We start from the raw sequence: 9,678 nt of genomic DNA, 5'->3' as shown, positions 1-9,678 counted from the left end.
CAATGGGGTCATAAAGAGTCAGATTTGACGGATAAATGACTGAACACCCATATCACCAAAATTAAAAAATATATATACCATCTAGAGTAGTGTGAGAATCAAACCAGATAGTATTTGTAAGGTACCTAGCATGGGGCCTGAGGTATCATTGTTATATCATCATCATCATCATCATCATCATCATCATCATCATCATCATTATTATTTCTTTACAAGTTCTGAATATTCACTTACTGTCTGGGCTATATACCCCCACCTTCACTCTCACATTTTTGGGCTATATCCAAAGAATGTCTCCTAGAAGAAAGAGCATGACTTTTTAAGGTACTATGTCCAAGTATTACAAAGTTCTTTATGATTATTATTTCATCCTCTCAACAATCTTGGGGATGTAGATGTTATTATTATCTCCATGATACAGTTGAAGAACCTAAGGTAAACAGAGAATAAGTGACTTGCCCAAGGTCACACAGTCAGCAAGTATCTGAAACCTCATCAACTCTTGTAACACTAATAGATACCATCAGTATTAGACTTCAGCAAAGGTATTTAATAAGATGTCATAATAGCTACAAAATATTCCCCCTCTCTTGAGGGGGGAGTTGGAAGACTAACATAAATTCTCCCCCCCCCAAAAAAAACCTAGTGATCTAGGAACAATATTTCAAGTTCAATTCAGAATACAATCATAAGAAGATAACTATAGCTTTCCTAATTAGCAAAGAATTCTCAATTTCTAATGCTTCAGGGCTTGCTAGTCCTTTCTTTGGGGTCCTTGGAGAGCTCTCTGTTGAACACAGTGTCTGTTCTGGCAGAGCAGCTTATTCAGGCTTGATTCTCCCAGGTCATGGTTTCTGCTAGGTAAGTGGCCTGCTTAGCTGAACTTGCTTCTGGTAGTACTTGAACTCTTTTCTCTGCTGCCATGGATCCCCTTACATCTCAAATCTACTTTTTTTTTTCTGGGGTCACAGTCTCTCTGTATCTGTCTGACGAGGTTGTGTGTTTCTGGTCTTCCTTGCATCTAGGCTCTCCTATTTATCAAGTATCCCTCCCCCCTCCCACCCCCAAAAAGCCACCCAGTCAAACAGGGCAGGATAGAAGAGAAATTCCAAATTCTGTCATCCATTCTAGAGCTCTCCTCCACATTCAACCTTTAGCCAATTATCTATACTATTCTTGGGTGAAATTCACTCAAGGTTTTGAGAGTATAGCAAAAATGTCTGCTCATCCTAGATTTTGTTCTTCACTAGAGAAACGATGTGGCTGCTCTTCATAAAGGAACCCCAGAGTTCTACCTTGTGCAACATACTCAGTTTTTATTATAAGAGATATGCCATTTACAACCTAAGTGGTCTTAGGAAAGTCATGTATTGCTTTGGATTTCAGTTTTCTCATTAATAAAATGAGGGCTTTGGAAAAAATAGCTTCCCTAGTTTCTCCTAACTCCAAATCTATGATCCTTGGACTTTGTTTTCATAAAATACACAGCTAATAGACCACTGCCTTTTCATAACACTTTAATTTTATATAAAGTAATATTTGCCATTAAATAAAATAATTAGAAAGTATTCATCAGTAAAAGAAATAGTCTTTAACTTATGTAACTAGGACACTAAATTTAGTATGAGATAGCATTTCAAAAAATAAAATATCCAATTCCCTTTAAATATATTTGTGAGATGCATACATAGTTATTTCAGGTTCTTTGCAATTCTTCCACATAATTAAGTTTTTGTACTTTTATTAGTATTCATCAAATATAATATTTAGGCTATTTCCTGCTTGCACATACTAAACAACAGACACAGCTATAATTCAGGAGCAGATTATTAGTTTAGAAAATATGCAGTTCAGATTTGGAAGTTGATTTCTTAAAAGAACTAGATATTTGTTACTACTATTACTATTTGTTATCCTTATTGGCTTTTCAATGTGCTAAGATTTTAAAATGCATCATCCTAGCAAGTTGGTACAGATGGGTCAAGTTGAGCTCATTATTAGTATCAGATTCACATCAGAATTACATGTGACTCATGTATTTTAGACAGAGTGAAATGGTAGGATTTGAATATTTGGAATAATCCTTTTCTTGTATTCTTTTCTGAAGGAAATTGATCAGTCTTTAATAAAATAATGGTGATGATGATGTGATTGATTGTATATGACTTTAAAATTTTTAAAGTGTTCTACAACTGTTATCATTGTGTTCTGACAACAATCTTGCGCAATAGATGCTATTATTATCATTAAATGAAAAAAAAACTGAGGATGAAAGAGCTTAAACAACATGCTTGGGCTTACAAATAAGAAGCAAGATTTGAACTCAGGTCTTCCTGACTCCAAGTCCAGCACTCTATGCAACAACTGTCTTCAAAAATCTATTCTTTCTAACATTAAATAGAAGTTATAGCTAATTAAAAATAATTAAATATTCAAATAAGAAAATTTCATAAATAGGCTTAGGGGGAAGGGCTGAAGAAGACTATTAAAGTTGCTGATGTTTAAATTTTCATCTTTTCTTTTATTTGTAGACAGTCATCCATAGCTAATATGGGCTTAGGGAAAGACTAATGAGTTTTAAACTGTGGCTCAGAGAATCATGGAGCTGAGAGAACCTCAAGAGGTCTCATGGATGAGCTCTCTACATCTCAGCAGCTGAATAACAGAAACATCAGGCCAGAGGGTTAGAACTACTTATATAACTGAGAATAGTTATCAATTCAGAACAGACTTGTCTTCTTCTCTGTGAAGCAGTAGAAAAAATTTTACCTTGGGAATTAAAAGACCTGAGTTTGCAGTCTAACTCTTGACTATCTTGCTATCTCATTTTACAGATGAGAAAACTGAACCCTGGAGATCTAACTTGCTCAAAGTCCCTTAGATAATAGATGGCAAAATTCGGATCTGAACTCAAATTTTCTGATTCTAAATTCAATATACCTTCCTCTGTACCATTATTAAATTGACATTTTCCTGTTAAAAAAATTTCTGAGATCCCCTATTTTCTCTCCTTATTTCTCTTTTGTAGGCCTTTGTAAATTTTAATGAAAGAAATGAGAGTCCTCTCAATCTTCTTGACTGGCAGAATTCCTAGATTTCTTGGCACCAATAGAAGAAACACTCACATTGAAGGAGCTAGAGATGCATTGAAGTATTGAATTATTGAAGAGGAATAGACAATAGAACTCAGTTACATTTCACTAACCCTTTAAATGTCTACTATTAGCAAACACCAAGAAAGAACTAGCTAGACAGCAGAGTGGATAAGAACATTGAACATGGCGTTAGAAAGATCTGAATTCAAATCTAAATTCTGATGAGTAACTGTGTCATACTAGGAAAATCAATTCATCTCTCTGAGTCTCAACTTCTTATTTGTAAAGTGGGTATATTAATAGAAGCAGAATTAATAGAATTGTCACAAAATTAAAAAGATTAACAGAGATATCATAGTATAGTATTTTGCAAATCTTAAAGCACTGCGCAAATGCTATTTAATATTGATGTTGCTATAAATGAATTTTCTATTCCTTTTTGCCAGTATCTAGTTGATCAATATAACATGAAAAGTCAACTAAATTTTCACTATGTATGCAATTCAAAGAGCAGTTAGGTGGTACAGTGAATGGAGCACTGAACCTGCAGCCAGGAACATAATCTCCCTGAATTCATATCTGGCCTTAGACATTTACTAGCCATGTGACTCTGGACAAGTCATTTAACCTTGTTTGCTTTAATTCCCTCATTTATAAATGAGCTGGAGAATGAAATGGCAAACCACTCCAGAATCTCTGCCAAGAAAAAGCCAATTGGAGTCATGAAGAATTAGACACGACTGGAATATATCTCAGAAAACCTCAGCCTAGAATGATTTTTTGCCCCAGATTATTGCTTCAACTTTCCATTTTACTTTATATAAACATAGTTTCAGATTCCCTTGCACATATAAATGTGCACTTCTATCCTGACTGATGTATCTAACAATTATGGAAATCTATGGTTGATGTGAAATGAATGAATGGATGAGCAAACAGTAGAAAATCAATTGTGTCCATGGTCCTTTAAAATGCTCTGAAGGATCTGTGAAACCCACATATCTAGTCTCTAAGGCATTGTCATCATTAGGGTGATTTACAGTGGTCAGCTACACCAGTATCTGTCACGTTGAAATTATTCTTTAAGGAATGATTTTAAAGGTTTTAGCATGCAGCAAAAAGTTTTACATGCTTGACACATCGTGGTGTGGTGAAGAGTTATTTTGGAACTCTGTTTGATATGACTTTGGCTTCCCTCTAGCTGTAATAAACATTGTAGTATTAAAAATCAACTTCCCCTCACTTTATGTGCATTTGAAGAACTCTGCCATACATTACAATTCCTCTGTCAGCAATCCTCCTTCCCCTTTACCTCCCAACTCCAACTCTTTCCCTATTCCTCCTATTTTTAGTCACCAATGTCCCAATTAAGATACTGAACAATGGATTGATATTCACTTTACTGCATGATGCCTTTAACCATTTGCTTAAACAATATACACCACAAACATAAAAGTATTCATAGTCTTTAGATATTGTAATAGGTAGATATTGTTGTGGGATCTGGGGATAAAAAAAGAAAAATATTTATTTAAACAAAATATTGGCTTGGGGAAATAAAAAGTCAAATGGGGAAAAAATTAATCTTCTAGTTTAGCTGCCTAGGAACCAACTAGGTGATACATTAAATAAAGAGTGCTAGACCTAGAGTCAGGAAGACCTGAGTTCAAATCCAGTTTCAGATACTTATGAACTATGTGACCATGGATAATCCATTTAATCTCTATATACTTTAATTTCTTCTGCAAAATGGGAATTACTTATAGTATTTATAATTCCAGGTTTGTGAGGATAAAATGAGAAAATATTTGTTAGAAGCTTTGAAATCTTGAAGCACTATGAATATGGTAGCTATTATTATTATTATTATTATTATTATACTTATGATGATGGTGACAAGGATCATAACAATTTCTGGATAAATGTGTTACTTAAAATAGATATATTATGTTTGACCTGGGAATCATAAGATTTATATTTGAAGTGCCATAGGGGTCACACCTCCAGTGTAGAACCTATTATCAGAAAGATCTGCATTTGATATTTATCAGCTCCATGAAACAGATCAAATATTTCTTCCTCATTTGCCTTTTCAGTAAAACTGCAAGGTTATTGTGATGATTGCATGAGACAATATATGCAAAGCTTTTTGCAAACTTTAAAATACTATTTGAATGTCAATTAGTAAAAGGAGTGCTAATAGTAGTAATAGAAGTAGAGGTAGCATACCACTTATATTACTACTAACAAGTCACTTTCCCTCTTAGAACCTTAGCTGTCTTATCTCTAAAAAAAGAACAAAAAACAAAAAAAACAGTGATTGGACTAGATGGTCTGAGAAAAATGGGAGTCTACCTTAATGTTTGTACATATATATGAACAAGAAAAAAAATGTGGGAAATTAGCCTAGCTCAAGTGCCATTTTTATTCTGCAACTACTTTTGAACATATAAAAAATTCTCTTTCTCTTCTAGTTCTGAATCTATGACCCTCTGAAGTCACCTATTTAGCTACAAACCCTTATCTTAGAGATGAATTTACTTAGATGCACTCATTTCCTTAAATTTCTACAGATATCATGCTCTTTTAAATTTCATATACTGCCTTCAGATTTGGAGAATTAGACCTTAGCTGCAATCATTTTAGTGATGAAGCATAACTATGCACAGGCTATAGCATTATCCTAAAATATTTCAGACTGATATACTGAGAGATGGTGTGGCATAATAGATAGGGAGCTTTGCTTGAAACCAAAAAAAAACTTGAGTTCAAGTGCAGTCTTTGACAAATTCTGCTGACATGACCCTAAGCAAAGCATTTGACTTCTTAGTGCTATAGGGGAATACCTAGAGCTATAAACTGAAGAGAAAGGTGCTGACATGCTTTGGTAGGATGTTTCATCACCTTGGAGTTCTCCATAATTAGGAAATCAAAGATCCAGTGCTTTTCCCCTATATAGATAAATACAAACACACACACACACACACACACACACACACACATATACATACACACGAAATAGTAGGACATCACCAAAACACCAATAGAACTAGTCAGTTTGCTGAAGGAGTCTCTATCTACTGCTAATGAAGGACTCAGGACAATGGTCATTGACTATTCTCTCAAACCTCTCTACCTCAGGACTTTCCAGGTGTGCTTAGCATTTTAACAACCTTGTACCCAAAATAGTGAGTCATAATAACTATTATATTACAAACTATGAACATTCCATGACCCATGAATGGATTCTGCCTTTTTTTAGGAAGAATATACACTTATGGCATCCTGGACCATCACCAGTCCAATTTATGTCTTGCTGTTGAATTTCAAAAACACTTAAATCCACATCAAGACAAATCAAGACAAGTATATGCAAATCAAAACATCACCTTGGGAGAGGGTAATAAGATGTAATACACTTCTGAGCAGAGACAGGATGAAAGTAGAGAGAGAATAGAATAACTGGGAGTATGGTAGAATAGATGGAAGGAAAAAAAGCTAGTAATAACAACTGTGGGAAAAGATATTGAAGCAACTTCTCTTTGTTGTCTTATGATAAAGAAGGCGACTCATATGCTTCCATCCCAGAGACAAAGTCAATGGAATCTGAACACAGACCGAAGTATGCTTTTTTCCTCACTTCATTTCTCTTGAGGTTTCTCTATCTTCTTTTGGGGGGTGGAGTTTATGTTTACTTGCACAAGATTGTTGTAATAATATAAAATAAATGAGCCATAATATAAAAATAGTCATAAATGTAAAAAAAAAGGCATCACCCTTGTGATGACATAAGTTTTGTGAGAGAACAAAGGACTAACCACAACAACAAAAGTATTCCTGTTTGAAACGAGTCATCTTAGTTTTCAGATTTTTGTCCTTGGTGAATGTCTCTGATATATATGATCTGATTACATACCCAGTTCTGGACTCTTGTTCTTTCTTTATCACTGACTTTAATCATCCTTGATTCTTGACTATTTACTCTAGATCTTACCTAATGTTTTACTTCGGCCTTTGAGTGCTGCTTAATTTTTGGCATTTAATCACAGACTAAGTTTTAGCTTGTTACTGTTTTGATCTCCATGTTCTGCATGTTTGACTGCTATTTTAAATTTTTTCAAATATACCGAATATACTATCTAAGATATTTGAACATTTTCAAGATTCTATCCATGAACCATGTGGCTAATTGTATAATCATCATAAAAAATAACCTATTCTAAGCTGTTAGATTCTGACTGAATCCTCAGATCAAATTAGTCTATATTTTCCTTCCTTTATTATAAATGTTTTTCCTTTATTCCAAATACCTTGCAACCATCAGAATATCAAGATTTTTTTTTCTTACCGACTGTCATCAGATAGATTTTAGGAAAATGCATTGCTTTTCCTAATATATTTTTCTCCAATTATCATTTTAGTGATTGATTTAAACTAAACTATGAAAGGCCATTTCTGTTTTTCTGTTTTCTGTTTCTGATATTTGCAAAGTATTTTGTTTATATCATCACATTTGATTCTTACAATTCTATGAGTACTATCTCCATTTGAGATGGAGACTTAAGAGAGGTTTTAAGGTAACTTTCTTATGATTATACATCTCATCTCCCGGCCCTAGATTCCTCTTGCCTTCGTAATTCTCTTTCCACTATACCACAGGGCAATCTAGATAGAAGCTGCAGAGTATAAGATTATAGCCATACTGTATTTAAAACCTTCTGATAATTATATATAAAGGTGGAAAGGACTGCCAAGAAAAATAATGAGTTCACTTTTATGAGAGGTCTTCAGATATCAGCAGATTGACCACTTACTGCATCAGAGACTTTTGGTCTGTTCTGAGTTGAACTAGAACACCTCTCAAATCTTTATAGCTTTGGGTTTTCATGATACCTTAATCCAGACCATTCTTCCAGGTCTTCATTATTTATCATCATGTTGACTTTTTTTCCCTATCCTTTCATCCCTTACCTACTAACATAAAAAAAAAAATCAGTTACCTCATTCTGTATCATTGATCATGGGAGTTATACCCAAGAGAATATAATAAAGTATTACATCATCATATTAATCATCTTAAAGGTAGCTGGCACCAGAAATTATTCCATCAGAAGCATAACTCTCATGTTCGTAAAGCAAGATATAATATTATACACCTATATACAAACATACACATACATATTTCAAAACCTTTTCCAGATGAATATTATAATGAAAGTCATTTGGACATAGTCTGTGTCAAGGTCACATTATATAAGAAATAATCTAACAATAAAATGAGATTTTTATTTTAGTAATTAGCATTTTCCAAAGGATTCAGAATAAGCTAGATCATGTTCTACAATCTAGGATGTTACAGTGAGGCTCCAATGCATTTCATGCACTTTATTTCTATTGTGGAATTAATTTTGTCATTTTTCATCTCTTTTCTCAGGCTTTCAACAAGATGCTAAAGGGAAATAATTCTTTTTTTATGAAAAACCATTGGTCTTTACTTTTACTCATTTAAATTCACATAAGAGATGGTCTAAATACTAATTTAAGATAAAAGGCCAGGGTATGGGAGAAATCTGGGGCAAAGACTACTACCAGGTGTTTGTCACTCAGGAGAAATTGTCAGACCTGAGGTCTTCAGTCCAAAGCAGAAAAATAGGGGTGGGGATGGGGTTTCACTAATAGTTTTGCAGGAAATATGCATGTCTTTAGCACCCAAATTATGGGATGGATGGTAAACTGCCCTTGGGAATAAGCAAAGTACTTTATCTCAAAGTAGTTCCCCATAGGGCTATCTAATTTACACAACAAAGTAACTCTACAAAGGGCAAATAATTCTTTTGAAGAAATTAGTTTAAATGTTCATTCCCCTCTTTCCCCAGGATTATCAGAAACTGTGTCAAAGTACTGACTTCAAAATTAGGAAAACATGGGGGGAAAATATCATATCTGACATGTGCTTACCTTGGGTAAGTCATTTGACCTGTATGTAACTGAGGCAATACCATCAGACTCATTTCATTGTCTAATAAAACAAAGTCCTGCATTTGGAATCTGAGGACCTGAATTCACTTCCCAGCTCTGCCTCTTATTACCCCTTGAGACTCCCCTGAACCTGTTTCCTTATCTGTATAATGAAGGGAATAGACAAGATGGCCTTTGAGGTTCCTTCCAGATCTAAACCTATGATTCTGTGATCTACTGAGTTATATACACAGTTTCAGTCATGTTAGACTCTTCATAATCCCATTTGGGGTTTTCTTGGCCAGAGATGGATAGCAATCTTCATTGGTGGAATGATTCTTATTTCATGCAATCCCAATGCTGATAAAAATGATACTCAAAATCATGTCTGTAAATTCACATTGTGTGATTCCCTTTTGACTTCCAGAATATGTCAAAGATTCTATTCACACAGACCGAATATACTATTTAAGACATTTGAACATTTTCAAGATTCTATCCATGAACCATGTGGCTAATTGTATAATCATCATAAAAAATAACTTATTCTAAGCTGTTAGATTCTGACTGAATCCTCAGATCAAATTAGTCTATATTTCCTTCCTTTATTATAAATGTTTTTCCC

General features: G+C 34.1%; 1 protein-coding gene across 2 annotated transcripts in view; it reads left to right on the top strand.

The window, feature by feature from the left end:
• Positions 1-216: 216 nt before the first annotated feature.
• Positions 217-9,678, top strand: part of LOC141493833 (A-type voltage-gated potassium channel KCND2-like) — a 190,855-nt gene continuing 181,393 nt past the window's right edge. For both annotated transcript variants that reach the window (XM_074195147.1, XM_074195145.1), the window contains exon 1: positions 217-324. The gene's annotated coding sequence lies outside the window, so the exon portion shown is untranslated. The remainder of the gene's footprint in view (positions 325-9,678) is intronic.

The sequence above is a fragment of the Macrotis lagotis genome, chromosome 7 (genome assembly GCF_037893015.1).
Source record: "Macrotis lagotis isolate mMagLag1 chromosome 7, bilby.v1.9.chrom.fasta, whole genome shotgun sequence".
Classification (NCBI taxonomy): Eukaryota; Metazoa; Chordata; class Mammalia; order Peramelemorphia; family Peramelidae; genus Macrotis; species Macrotis lagotis.
Note: the sequence above shows the minus strand (reverse complement) of the source record. Positions and strands in the feature narration are given on the sequence as shown.